The sequence below is a fragment of the Canis lupus genome, chromosome 6 (assembly GCF_048164855.1).
Source record: "Canis lupus baileyi chromosome 6, mCanLup2.hap1, whole genome shotgun sequence".
Classification (NCBI taxonomy): domain Eukaryota; kingdom Metazoa; phylum Chordata; class Mammalia; order Carnivora; family Canidae; genus Canis; species Canis lupus.
In genome coordinates, this window is record NC_132843.1 from 4,384,252 (window position 1) to 4,399,707 (window position 15,456).

General features: G+C 36.2%; 1 long non-coding RNA gene across 1 annotated transcript in view; it reads left to right on the top strand.

Annotated features, from left to right (window-relative positions):
• LOC140634624 (uncharacterized) overlaps window positions 1-9,461 on the top strand; it is a 53,944-nt gene extending 44,483 nt beyond the window's left edge. The window contains exon 3 of the long non-coding RNA XR_012032033.1: window positions 9,237-9,461. This is a non-coding gene — a long non-coding RNA (uncharacterized lncRNA). The remainder of the gene's footprint in view (window positions 1-9,236) is intronic.
• Window positions 9,462-15,456: the final 5,995 nt, after the last annotated feature.

Sequence of the window (15,456 nt, forward strand, 5' to 3'; positions counted from 1 at the left end):
AAGTGTCTTTGTTGAGTTAAGGAAATTCTTTTCCTACTGCTCTGCTGAGAATTTTTATTATGAACGGAAGTTGAATTTTCTCAGATGTCTCTTTTACTAAATTTGATATAATCTCATGGTTTTTTTTCTTCCTTAGATTATTAATTTGATGAGTTACTCTTGCTTAACTTGGGGTATTAAACTAGGCTTGTATTCCTGAGGAAAATTCTACTTGACCATGGTGTATTATTCCTGTTATATATTGATGGATTTGATTGGCTAATATCTTCTGAGGAATTGTCTATGTTTTGAGGGGTATTAATCTATAGTTTTCTTTACTTGGAACATCCTTGTCTAGTTTTGGCATCAATGTAATTTCAGACTCATCAAATATATAATGTGAAAGGGGTTCTGATTCTTTAAATATGCGAACATCTAATATTAAAAAGGATGCATGTTAACACCCTTCTCATAGCATCTTTGTTTAGCTTTTTAATTGTCACGTTAAAATTATATGAACTCTAACATAATGACAACTGGAAAATTTCCAAGTCCTTGGAAATTAAACAGTACCCTTCTAAAAAATGCATGGGTCAAAGAGGAAAATCTCAAGGGAAACTAGAAAAGCTTAAACTGAATAAAATGTTCCCTTCTCTTTCCGGAAAAGATTGGTGTAGAATCGGTGTTATTATTTCTTTAAATATTTGGTACTATTCCTAAATGATCTCTTCATAGAGTTTTCCTTTTAACAATATTTTTAAACTGCACATTTAGTAGATGAAGGACTATTCAGGTTATCTATTTCATCTTGGATGAGTTTTACCTCATCATTGTAATTTTTCCTACTTTCATGAAAAAGGCTTATTTTTCTGAGTTGTTTAATTCATTTGTATAGAGTTGTTAATAATATTTCATTATGTTTCTTATAATGTCTGTCAGTTTGTATTGATATGCCCTCTTTTATTTTTCAAATTGGCGATTTATGATATCTCTCTTTATTTGTCAGTCTGTCTAGAGATATACATTTTAATAATCTTTTCAAAAATCAGCCTTTATTTGTTTTCTCTATTTGTTCTGTTTTCAATTTCATTTATTTATGATCTTATTTATATTTTTCTCTTTTTCTGTTTTTTTTTTTTTCTGGTGTCTTGATACAGAAGTTTAAAATGTTAATTTAAAAATCTTTTTTCCTTACTAATACAAGCATTGAATGCCATAATTTTCCCTGTAAACATTATTTTAGCTGTATCACACAAGTTTTGTTGTATTGTTATTTTATTTGGCTTAAATATTTTCTATCTTCTCTTGAGACTTCCTCTTTGACCCAAGGATTTTTTTTAGAAAAGTGTTGTTAATTTTCAAATATTTGGAGATTTTAAGTTATCATTATGCTAGAGTTCACATAATTTTAACATAACTACTGCAATTATGAACACAGACATTGTGGGAAAAGTATATTCAGAATTTCACTAGCTACGTTATAACATTTTTTAAATGTCAGGTATTCAATTACTTGAATTACAGCTCTTTATTCTTTTTGGACATGATTTCTCAACTCAGACATCCTTGTCACTTCTATTGATTTCTGGATAAAGTTTAGCTCTATATTGGTCCTATAAATCCTTTCAAATTATTATACATCTGCTACTTTCAATTTATTTAATACTCTTTCTAACAAAAGACTCTGCTCTTTATAAAATATTCTTCTCTATTCTTAGTTCTCCAAACTCAGTAGGTCTGACAACTGAGAAGACTTGCTACTCTTTTCCATGACTGTGCTTTAGCTCTTACACATACTGATGCTTTGGTTGCTCTTCTTTATTCTGTCTTGTCTAAGCTCCATCAGTGTTTTCAGAGACTAGTTAATATTTCATCCTCCTTCTGAAATCCCTTTGATTCTTCATGACTGAGCCTTAATTAAACTTCTAGTTTATTAAGCCCAAATGAAATTTCTAAAGCAAAAAAATATTTTTTTTAAAGCAGATCACAAAATTTTTAGATGCCTGGAGATAACAATCATATAATGTACTTCAATATTCCAAAAGCCATGCTTACTACACATAATGGGTTATAAATGAGAAGTTTTGTTCTCTTTGCTCCCTTCTACTGTTGCTTTGGTGAGTGCTGTCCAGAAAATCAATTCTAGATCATTCTTTAGCCATCAAGTCTTTGTTCAATAACATAGAATAACATTTCTCCAAATATATGTATGGGTTTATGAGACACTTATTTCAATAGAAGAAACAAGAAAGTTCTGTTTTCATAAAATATAGGAAAATGTATTCTGATCACCTCCTATTCACCCCATTAGTGAAGAAGGGACTTCCTACCTTGAAAATTGCACATAAAATATTCACATAATAAATGTCATTTTAATAGAAAAGAAAGACATGTCTAAAAACATATATTCAAAGTAGACTTCAAAAAGAATGGAAATATTCAAATAAAACAAATGGATAAAGGAATATTTTGCTTTGGTTAATAAGCAGGTAAGAGTACTTTATTTCCCTTTACAACTTTTGATGAAAATTATGAGACAGTTTATGAGATGGCTGAACACCACAAATCACATATACTCACACTTGGGGAGAAGAACACTGCACAGCATGCCGGGCCACATGAAAACTGCACTCAGGATCAGAGTGAACCAGAGGGGCAAACTTTGTAGTAATAGGGTGTGGGGTACTGTTTCTATGGGAGGAGGTGATTAGCTTGTTTAATGGTTTCATAGCTGGCAGAGAACTGAAACCCCTTAATCTGAGACCTGGGTACAATTCAGCTAATCTACCAGCTAGGAAGCAAGCTGGGGTGGGGAGCCCATCCTGCTCAGTGGATGGGCAGGCATATCTGATGTAACAGAGGAGCTCTTGGTTAGACCTTTGAGCCCTGTAAAGCTCAAATGTCAAGGTAACACTTAAAATTTTGGTTTTACAATTTATTGTGTGATAAACAATATTAAGCAGGTTCATTTATTACAGGGCTTCTGAGATAAAGTAATTTCAAGAGGGAATAACATATGTGGGGTCCTTACACTTATGTATACATGGTGCACTGTTTGAAGAGAAGCATTTTGTGGATTGATGTTTAAGGAACATATTTGGAAATATGTTGCCTTGGAATATTTATATATCAAACATACTGGCTAAAATCATTATGACTAAAGTGATTGTTCATTTAATTAATTTTCATCAAAAGTTGTAAAGGGAAATAAAGTACTGTTACCTGCTTATTAACCAAAGCAAAATATTCCTTTATCCATTTGTTTTATTTGAATATTTCCATTCTTTTTGAAGTCTACTTTGAATATATGTTTTTAGACATGTCTTTCTTTTCTATTAAAATGACATTTATTATGTGAATATTTTATGTGCAATTTTCAAAGATCATATTTCATATATTTCAATTGGATAATACTTGAATAAAATTGTAAATTTGGAGGAACAATGGCCATGAACACAAAACCTCATATAAACCTTATGGTTTTTTAAAATATATATTCAGACCAAATGAGAAAAGCAAAACTATCCAACCTACATTCAAGTTAGTTGGGTGTAAGGTGAAGTAAGAAATACCTTATCTATTCTAATATCTTTTAATGTGTATTCTGTCTGAACACACACAAAGTGTCCCATCTCCACCTATTCCATTCTGGGCAGCTGTCAACTTTATACTATAAAGAAATCTTGTTAATCATCCTGAACAAATGGACTCCAAGAAAGTCAGAAAAAGTGATTTTTCTTCTAATATTGGGATATGGAGATTGCAAAATATCTGACACTACTCCAAAGCCTTCAATGGCTCCATCTTATGCATGTGTTTTTGTTGTCTTGCTTTTTACTACCACTGTGTCTCAACTCTTCTGCATCATACTCCCTGGGGTATTTCTCGCCTCTAAAGATTTTATAAATCCTGACCATCTTTAGACATCAATTCATATTTCACTTTCTGCCATAAATTATTTTTTGATAACTGAAGAGCTGTAAGACTTAACAGTGTATTGGTTAAAATGGTTCCTTAAAATTTTTTTAACTTGAGTATAGTTGACACACAATGTTACATTAGTTCCAGGTGTACAATATAGTGATTCAACTTCTCTGTATGTTATGTTATACTAACTGTAAGTGTAGCTACTATGTGCCACCATACAATGCTATTACAATATCATTGACTATATTCCCTATGCTGTGCCTTTTATTCCGTGACTCATTCATTCCACAGCTAAAAGCATATATTTCCCACATCCCTTCACCCATCCTGCCCTTCCTGCTCCCGCTTTCCCTCTGGCAACCATCAGTTTTTTCTCTGTATTTATAGGTCTGATTCTGTTTTTTGTTTGTGTGATTATTCATTTGTTTTGTTTTTCAGGTCCCACAAAGGAGCAAAATCATATGGTATCTGTGTTTCTCTGTCTGAATTATTTCACTCAGCATAATACCCTCTAGGTTCCTCCATGTTGTGGCAAATGGCAAGATCTCATCCTTTTTTAATGGCTAAGTGATATTCGTGTGTGTGTGTGTGTGTGTGTGTGTGTCCACTTTCCTTATCCATTCAATTGGTAGACACTTAGGTGGTTTCCATATCTTGGCTATTGTAAATAATGCTGCAATAAAATAAGGGGACACATATCTTTTTGATTTACTATTTTCATTTTAGGGGGATAAATACCCAGTAGTGGAATTACTTAATTATACATTATTTCTATTTTTAGTTTTTTGAAGAAACTCCATACTGTTTTCTACAGTGACTGTATCAATTTACATTCCCACCAACAGTGCAAAGGGGTTCCTTTTTCTCCACATCCTCACTGACACATCAAACTGTTGCTTTGTTTATTTTAAAATGAACTTTATCTTATAGAAACTCAATTATACAATATAATGGAAGCTAATATTGTAATATCATTTAATAAACAAATAGACAATGCATACATTTAAAATTTTTTGTTAATTTATAAAACTGTAAAGAGTAAAATACATAAGATCAAATTAGGTCTTTGATGCCAATCTTTGTACATATTGGATTTCTTTTTTTATAACTTTTTTTGAGATATAATTGCCATATAACAATGTGCAATTTTAAGGGGTAACAACATGATTATTTGATACATGTTCATATTGCAAAATGGTTAATACCCCATAACATTAATTAAGACATCCATCATCTCTTGTAGTTATCATCTTGTGTGTGAGAACTTTGAAGATTTACTCTCAGTAATTTTCAAGTATTCAATACCGTATTATTAACTATAGTCGCTTTGCTGTACATTAGATCTCATAATTTATTAATCTGATAACTGGAAGTTGCACTCTCTAACCACTTTCACCCATTTTCTCCATTCTCGCAACCAACAATCTACTTTGTTTCTAGGCATATTTTTTTTTTTAGGTTCTACATATAAGTGAGATTATATGGTATTTTTCTTTCTTTGTATGAATAGTTTCACTTAGCATGATGTCCATAAGATTCATTTATGTCTTAGGAAGTGGTAGAATTTCTTTCTTTTTATGGCTGAATAATATACCTGTGTGCGTGTGTCTGTGTGCACGTGCGTGATTTGTCATTTCATTCATTAATGGACACTTAGGTTGTTTGTCATTGCTTAGTACTTGGTTATTGTAAATAATGCTGTAATGATAATGGGGTGCAGATATCTTTCTTGAAATAGTGATTTCATTTCCTTTGGATATATACCCAAAAGTGGAATTGCTAGATCATATGGTAGTTCTAACTTTATTTATTTATTTATTTATTTATTTATTTATTTATTTATTTATTTTAAAGATGTTATTTATTTATTCATAGAGACAGAGAGAGAGAGGCAGAGACACAGGCAGAGGGAGAAGCAGGCTCCATGCAGAGAGCCTGACGTGGGACTCGATCCAGGGTCTCCAGGATCACGCCCCGGGCTGGAGGCGGCGCTAAACCGCTCTGCCACCAGGGCTGCCCTAGCTTTATTTTTTGAAGGAAACTCCATAATGTTTTCCATGGAGGCTGTTCTAATTTACAATTCCACCAAATGCATTAGGGTTTCTTTTTCTCCACATTCTTTCCAGCATTTATCTCTTGTCTTTTTGATACTAGTCATTCTAAGAGGTGTGAGATAATATCTCATTATTGTCTTGATTTGCATTCCCTTGATGCATTAGTGACGTTGAGCATTTTTTCATATACCTGTTGGCCATTTGTATGTCTTCTTCAGAAAAACATCTATTCTGGTCCTTTTCCTACTTTTTACCAGATTATTTGTTTTTGTCATGTGATTTTATGAGTTCCTTATTTATTTTGGATATTAATCTCATAATTGATACATGGTTTGCAAATATTTTCTCCCATTCCATAGGTTGCCTTTTCATTTCTTTTACTGAATATATCTGATATACAACACGTAAATTTGAGGGATACAATGTGTTACTTTGATTTATTTATATATGTAAATATATAATTATGTAAATATATAATGTGAAATGATTGCTGTTGTAGCCATATTTGTCACATTACATAATTAAAGTCAATATTGTTGTTTATACTCATTATACTGTGCATTAGATCTCTATGGCTTAAGCAACATCAATTTTATTCTTTCAACCCTCATCCCCTGTAACCATCATTTTACTTTTTTAAAATGAATTTTACTTTTTTAGATTTCACATATAAGTGATGTCATTCAGAATTTGTCTTTCTCTAATATCTCTCTTACCATAATGTGCTTAAAGTCCATCCATGTTGTCACAAATGACAGGATACCCTCCTTTCTTGTGGTTGAATGACATTCCATTGCGTGTATATAGCACTTTTTTAAATCTATGCATCTGTTGATAAGCATTTAGGTTGTTTTCATATCTTGGTTATTGTTAATCATCCTGCAAAAACTATGGGAGTGCATATATATCTTCAAAATCCTATTCTTATTTCATTTGGGTATATATCCAGAATTGGTGGATATATTTTTAATTTTTTGAGCAGATTCCATATTGTTTTGCATAGTGGTTGGGCCAACATGTTTCCGTCAACAGTGTGTAAGTGTTCCCTTTTCAGCACATCCTTACCAGCACCTGTTGTCCCTTATCTTAAGGATAGCCATTCTAACAGATGTGAGGTGATATTTCGTTGTGCTTTTTCTTAAAAAAAAAAAGAAAGAAAGATTTTATTTATTTATTTATTCATAAGAGACACAGAGCGAAAGGCAGACGCAGGCAGAGGGAGAGGCAGCTCCCTGTAGGGAGCCTGATGCAGGACTGGATCTCAGGACCTCAGGATCACGACCTGAGCCAAAGGCAGATGCTCAATGACTGAGCCACCCAGGTGCCCCTCGTTGTGCTTTTGAATTGGATTTCCATGATGATTAGTGATACTGAGCATCTTTTCATATGCCAATTGGTCATTTTGATGTCTTCTTTGGAAAAATGTCTCTACGGTTCTATTTCTTAATTGGAATATTTGTTTTTTTGTTATTAAATTGTATAATTCTTTGTATATTTTTGGATACTAACTTCTTATCCAATAAATCGTTTGTCAATTTGTTTAAAACAGCCAGCTCTTGGGATACCTGGGTGGCTCAGTAGTTTAGCTCCGCCTTCCACCCAGGGCATGATCCTGGAGTCCTGGGATCGAGTCCCATGTCGGGCTCCCTGCATGGAGCCTGCTTCTCTCACTGCCTGTGTCTCTGCCTCTCTCTCTCTCTCTCTGTGTGTCTCTCATGAATAAATAAATAAAATCTTAAAAAAAATAAATATACAGTCAGCTCTTAGTTTTGTTGATCTTTTCTATTATTTTCCTGGTCTTTAGTTCATTTATTTTTGCTCTGATCTTTATTCTTTCCTTCTGTTAACTTTGGGCTTAACTTGTTTTTCTTTTTCTAGTACTTTAAGTTGTAAAATTAGGTCATTTGAGATCTTCCTAATTTCTTAAAGGATGAGTTATTGCTATAAACTTTCCTCTCAGAACTTCTTCTGCTGTATCCCACAAGATTTGATATATTGTATTTCAATTTTCACTTGTTTGGAGATAGTCTTTTATTTCCCCTTTGATTTCTTCTTTGACCCATTGGCTTATAGACAAGCGTTGTTAGTTTCCACATATGTGTAGATTTTGTCTCTATTCTCTTGTTGATTTCTAGTTTCATATGATTGCTGGTCAGAGAAGATCACTGGTATAATTTCAATCACCTTAATTTGCTAAGATTTATTTTGTGTCCTATTAGTTGATCTATCTTGGAGAAGGTTTCATGTACAGACTTATGTATTCCGTGTGTATTCTGCTTTGTTGGGTAGAATGTTTTGTGTGTGACTGCTAAGTTTATTTGTTCTAAACTATGATTCAATTCCATTTCCTTGTTGATTTTCTGCCAGCAAAATCTATCTACTGCTGATAGTGAAGCACTAAATTCCTCTACTATTATTATATTGTTGTTTATTTCTTCCTTAAGATCTGTTACTATTTGCTCATATATTTTAGTGCTTGGGTGTTGGGAGCATGTATATTTGCCATTGTTGTCTTCTGGATGTATTAACTCTTTGATCATTATGTCATAACCTTCTTTGTCTCTTGTTACCATTTTTGGCTTAAGTTTATTTTGCCTAATAGCTGTACATCCTTTCTTTGGTTTTCACTTCCTTGGAATATCATCTTCCATCCTTTCACTTTGAACATATGGCCTTTTCATTTTGCTGATTGTTTCTTTTATTGTAAAGAGCTTTTTAGTTTGAAGAGTCTCACTTGTTTATTTTTGCTTTTGTTGCCTGTGTTTTTGGAGTTGTATCCAAAGAAATCATTGCCAATACAAATGTCAAAGTGCTGTTTCTCTATGTTTTCTTCTAGGAGTTTTGTGATTTCAGGTCTTACATTTGCCACTTTAATCCATTTCTTTTTTCTTTTCTTCTTTAGAGAGAGACATGGGGAGGGGCAGAGGGAGAGAGAGAATCTTAATCAAGTTCCATGCCCAGGGCCAGCCCGATGTGGGGCTTGATCTCACAACCCTGAGATCATGACCTAAGTAGAAATCAAGAGTCATTTGCTTATTTGACTGAACCACCCAGGCACCCCATTTCAAGTTAATTTTTGTGAGTGATGTGACATACGGGTCCAGTTTCATTCTTTTGCATGTGGTTATCCAGTTTTCCCAAAACCATTTACTGGTAGACTATTATATAAATATATTTTTCATAAAATTATTCATGTATTAAATAATGAGACCACAAGTAACTGAAGTTTATAGTCATTTATGTGCTGTTTTGCCTTTTTTTTTTTTTTTTTTGTAGGCTCCACACTGGGTGAAGCTTAGACTCATGACCCTGACATCAAGCCCTGAGCTGAGATCAAGAGTCTCACATTTAACCAAGTGAGCTATCCAGGTGCCTCGAAGTCACTGATGTGCTTTAAAATTCACACAAACATTTTAATTTAAATTTATTATGTTTTCAAAAAAAACAAAAAAAAAGAAAAAAAATAAATTTATTATGTTTTCTACATTGTAAGATTATGAAATTGGCTAGCACTGAAGTATTTAACTTTATAGTAATAAAGAATCCAAAATTATTTTTCCTTTAAAGAAGTTTTTCTTTGGTTCCATAAGCACAGTAGTAAATTACCTTATAACTTGTAAAATTAATCTGAACCAAACCCACATTTTTAAAAAAGTGCATATCATGACAAAACATGTAAACACCAGTGGGCGATAAGAGTTACAACAATTTTATGAAAGATAAAGTCAGAATGAAAGTAACTACTTGTGGTGCTAAGGGAGCATGGGGGATGGGGGTGAACAGCAAAAGGAGAGGGATCTGTGTGAGTTTCCCTATTTAGAGTTTGGACCTTTGGGAGACCCCCATAGTTTCCTGGCCTTTCCCAGGCATTTAGCATGAACTTGAATAAATCTACAGGAGTCTACAATCCCTGGTCAACAAGGCAGGATGAAGACACACTGTCCCAAGGAGCAAAGCTTGTGGGAGAGCCTGGTGATGTGGGCAGAAAAGACCAATGACCCACAGAACCACATAGCCCAAAGTTCCATGTGCTGCAATAGCTGAACATTTTTTGTTTTTGCTGAACACAAAAACAACAGGGCTTTTGTGGTGGAAGTGGTTGTAAGAAACAGCGTGACATACTTGGGATAGTGTCCAGATGTGCCGGGCACCACCTGGCGAACTCGGGTGAGGGCTCAACCTTTCTGCTTCCCATCCTTCATCTCTAAAAAGGGTGATATGACGTGACAGAGATGTGGAAGTGATGCAGTGTAACATCTGGCACACAGGAGTCACTGCATTCATTGTTGTGTAATTGTCAGAGTATTTATGGCTCTTTAAAGTCCCCAAATCTGCATTAGGGGTTGCCAGGGAATATAAAGATTGCCCCATCTGACCCTGTTGCACTATGTCATGTTTCCATTTTCATTTGTTTCAAGATATTTCTTAATTTCCCTTTTGATTTCTTCTTTGACCCATTAATCCATTATTTAGGAGCACAAATTTGTGAATTTTCCAGTTTTCCTTGTTATTGATTTCTAGTTTCATATCATCATGGTAAAAAATGACACTTGATATGATTTTGATCTTCTTAAGTTTCTTAAGACTTGTTTTGTGGCCTGCCATATGATCTATCCTGGAAAACGTTCCACATGCACCTGAGAAGAATGTGTATTCTGCTTTTGTTGGATGGAATGTTCTATACATCAGTTAGGTCCATTTGGTGCACAATGTTGTTCAATTTTTTAAAATTTTATTTATTTATTCATGAAAGACACAGAGAGGGAGAGAGGCAGAGACATAGGCAGAGGGAGAAGCATCTCCCCACAGGAGCCTGATGTAGGACTCAATCCTGGGACCCCAGGACCATGACCTGAGTCAAAGGCAAATGCTCAACCATTGAGCCACCAAGGCGTCCCACAATGTTGTTCAAAGTTGATGTTTCCGTATTGTAAGTAACAATGGATGATTATCCATTGTTGCAGGTGGAATATTGAAGTCCCTTAGTATTACTGTATCACTGTCTATTTCTTTCTTTGGGTCGATTAATATTTGCCTTTTATTTTGTTATTTTCATATTAGGTGTATAAGTATTTACAAATGCTATATCCTTTTGATGGATTTATCCCTTTAATGACATTATATAATGACCTTTGTCTTTTTGTGATAGTTTTTTATTTAATGTCTATTTTATCACTATATAAGTATAGTGAGTCTCTTATAGGCAACATTGTATGTCTTTTGATTTATGAATTTAATCCATTTACATTTAATTCATTATTGATGGGCAAGACCTTACGATTGCCATTTAGTTAACCATTTTCTGACTAATTTGTGGATCTGTTGTCTGTTTCTTCCTGTCTTGTTTTCCTTTGTGATTTGATGACTTTTCATAGTGATCTGGTTGGATTCGTTTCTCCCTATCTTCTGTGTATATATCACTGGTTGTTTTTCTTTGCAGTTACTATGAGGTTTACATAAAACATATTATAGTATAACAATCTTTTAAAGCTGATACCAATTTAATGTTGACTTTTAAAAAAGACTATGCTTTAACTTCTCTTCCCACATTTTGTATTATTGATGTCACAGTTTATATCTTTTACATATTGTGTATCTGTTAACAAACTATTGTAAAGGGATGAGCAAGATGGCTGAAGAGTAGGGTCCCCAAGTCACCTGTCCCCGCCAAATTACCTAGATAACCTTCAAATCATCCTGAAAATCTACGAATTCGGCCTGAGATTTAAAGAGAGACTAGCTGGAATGCTACAGTGAGAAGAGTTCGCACTTCTATCAAGGTAGGAAGACGGGGAAAAAGAAATAAAGAAACAAAAGGCATCCAAGGGGGAGGGGCCCCGCGAGGAGCCAGGCTGAGGCCGGGGCGAGTGTCCCCAGGACAAGAGAGCCCCGTCCCGGAGGAGCAGGAGCTGCACCAACCTTCCCGGGCGGAAAGGGGCCCGCAGGGAGTTGGAGCAGGACCTCAGGAGGGAGGGGGTGCCCTCGGGCTCCCTGGGACACTAACAGACACCTGCGCCCCGGGAGAGTGCGCGGAGCTCCCTAAGGGCTGCAGCGCCCACGGCGGGACCCGGAGCAGCTCGGGGGGCTCGGGGGCGGCTCCGCAGAGGGGGCTGCGGGGCGGGAGCGAGAATCCAACTGCGCAGGCCCGGGAGCACAGGGCGCAGGGGACGCAGCCCAGGATCGGGCCTCCCGCCCCCGGGACAGGCAGAGGCCGGGAGGGCCCAGGACTCCAAGGACGCTCCTGCCCCGAGCTGAGCAGATCAGCGGCCCCAGAGCCTCCAGGCCCTGCAGATGGAGAGCTCTGGAATTACTGCAGGGGCTGACTCCAGGGCTCCAGAGCTGCAGCAACCCCTGCGGTTGTTCCTCCTGGGGCCTCACGGGGTAAACAGCCCCCACTGAGCCCTGCACCAGGCAGGAGCAGAGCAGCTCGCCCAAGTGCTCACACCTGAAAATCAGCACAACAGGCCCCTCCCCCAGAACACCAGCTAGACGGACAAGTTCCAGGGGAAGTCAAGGGACTTAAAGTATACAGAATCAGAAGATACTCCCCCGTGGTTTTTGTTGTTGTTGTTGTTTGTTTGTTTTTTTGTTTTTTTGTTTGTTTATTTGTTTGTTTTTGCTTTTTGATTTCTGTTTGCTTACCCACCCTTTTTCTCTTTTTCTCTTTCTCTTTTTCTTCTCTTTTTTTCTTTTTTTCTTCCTTTTTTCTTTTTACTTTTTCTCTTTTCTTTCCTTCTTTCTCTCCTCTCTTTTTCTCCTTTTCCCAATACAACTTGTTTTTGACCACTCTGCACTGAGCAAAATGACTAGAAGGAAAACCTCACCTCAAAAGAAAGAATCAGAAACAGTCCTTTCTCCCACAGAGTTACAAAATCTGGATTACAATTCAATGTCAGAAAGCCAATTTAGAAGCACTATTATACAGCTACTGGTGGCTCTAGAAAAAAGCATAAAGGACTCAAGAGACTTCATGACTGCAGAATTTAGATCTAATCAGGCAGAAATTAAAAATCAATTGAATGAGATGCAATCCAAACTAGAAGTCCTAATGACGAGGGTTAACAAGGTGGAAGAATGAGTGAGTGACATAGAAGACAAGTTGTTGGCAAACAGGGAAACTGAGGAAAAAAGAGACAAACTATTAAAAGGCCATGAGGATAGATTAAGGGAAATAAACGACAGCCTGAGGAAGAAAAACCTACGTTTAATTGGGGTTCCCGAGGGTGCCAAAAGGGCCAGAGGGCCAGAATATGTATTTGAACAAATCATAGCTGAAAACTTTCGTAATCTGGGAAGGGAAACAGGCATTCAGATCCAGGAAATAGAGAGATCCCCCCCTAAAATCAATAAAAACCGTTCAACACCTCGACATTTAACAGTGAAGCTTGCAAATTCCAAAGATAAAGAGAAGATCCTTAAAGCAGCAAGAGACAAGAAATCCCTGACCTTTATGGGGAGGAGTATTAGGGTAAGAGCAGACCTCTCCACAGAGACTTGGCAGGCCAGAAAAGGCTGGCAGGATCTATTCAAGGTCCTAAATGAGAAGAACATGCAACCAAGAATACTTTATCCAGCAAGGCTCTCATTCAAAATGGAAGGAGAGATAAAGAGCTTCCAAGACAGGCAGGAACTGAAAGAATATGTGACCTCCAAACCAGCTCTGCAAGAAATTTTAAGGGGGACTCTTAAAATTCCCCTTTAAGAAGAAGTTCAGTGGAACAATCCACAAAAACAAGGACTGAATATATATCATGATGACACTAAACTCATATCTGTCAATAGTAACTCTGAACGTGAACAGGCTTAATGACCCCATCAAAAGGCACAGGGTTTCAGACTGGATAAAAAAGCAGGACCCATCTATTTGCTATCTACAAGAGACTCATTTTAGACAGAAGGACACCTACAGCCTGAAACTAAAAGGTTGGAAAACCATTTATCATTCAAATGGTCCTCAAAAGAAAGCAGGGGTAGCCATCCTTATATCAGATAAACTAAAATTTACCCTGAAGACTGTAGTGAGAGATGAAGAAGGACACTATATCATACTTAAAGGATCTATCCAACAAGAGGACTTAACAATCCTCAATATATATTCCCCGAATGTGGGAGCTGCCAAATATATAAATCAATTATTAACCAAAGTGAAGAAATACTTAGATAATAATACACTTATACTTGGTGACTTCAATCTAGCTCTTTCTATACTTGATAGGTCTTCTAAGCACAACATCTCCAAAGAAACGAGAGCTTTAAATGATACACTGGACCAGATGCATTTCACAGATATCTACAGAACTTTACATCCAAACTCAACTCAATACACATTCTTCTCAAGTACACATGGAACTTTCTCCAGAATAGATCACATACTGGGTCACAAATCGGGTCTGAACCGATACCAAAAGATTGGGATTGTCCCCTGCATATTCTCAGACCATAATGCCTTGAAATTAGAACTAAATCACAATAAGAAGTTTGGAAGGACCTCAAACACGTGGAGGTTAAGGACCATCCTGCTAAAAGATGAAAGGGTCAACCAGGAAATTAAGGAAGAATTAAAAGGATTCATGGAAACTAATGAGAATGAAGATACAACCATTCAAAATCTTTGGGATGCAGCAAAAGCAGTCCTGAGGGGGAAATACATCGCAATACAAGCATCCATTCAAAAACTGGAAAGAACTCAAATACAAAAGCTAACCTTACATGTAAAGGAGCTAGAGAAAAAACAGCAAATAGATCCTACACCCAGCAGAAGGAGAGAGTTAATTAAGATTCGAGCAGAACTCAATGAAATCAAGACCAGAAGGATGGTGGAACAGATCAACAAAACCAGGAGTTGGTTCTTTGAAAGAATGAATAAGATAGATAAACCATTAGCCAGCCTTATTAAGATGAAGAGAGAGAAGACTCAAATTAATAAAATCATGAATGAGAAAGGAGAGATCACTACCAACACCAAGGAAATACAAAAGATTTTAAAAACATATTATGAGCAGCTATACGCCAATAAATTAGGCAATCTAAAAGAAATGGACACATTCCTGGGAAGCCAGAAACTACCAAAACTGGAACAGGAAGAAATAGAAAACATGAATAGGCCAATAACCAGGGAGGAAATTGAAGCAGTCATCAAAAACCTCCCAAAATACAAAAGTCCAAGGCCAGATGGCTTCCCAGGGGAATTCTATCAAACGTTTAAAGAAGAAATCATACCTATTCTCCTAAAGCTGTTTGGAAAGATAGAAAGAGATGGAGTACTTCCAAATTTGTTCTATGAGGCCAGCATCACCTTAATTCCAAAACCAGACAAAGACCCCACCAAAAAGGAGAATTACAGACCAATATCCCTGATGAACATGGATGCAAAAATTCTCAACAAGATACTAGCCAATAGGATCCAACAGTACATTAAGACAATTATTCACCATGACCAAGTAGGATTTATTCCCGGGACACAAGGCTGGTTCAACACCCGTAAAACAATCAATGT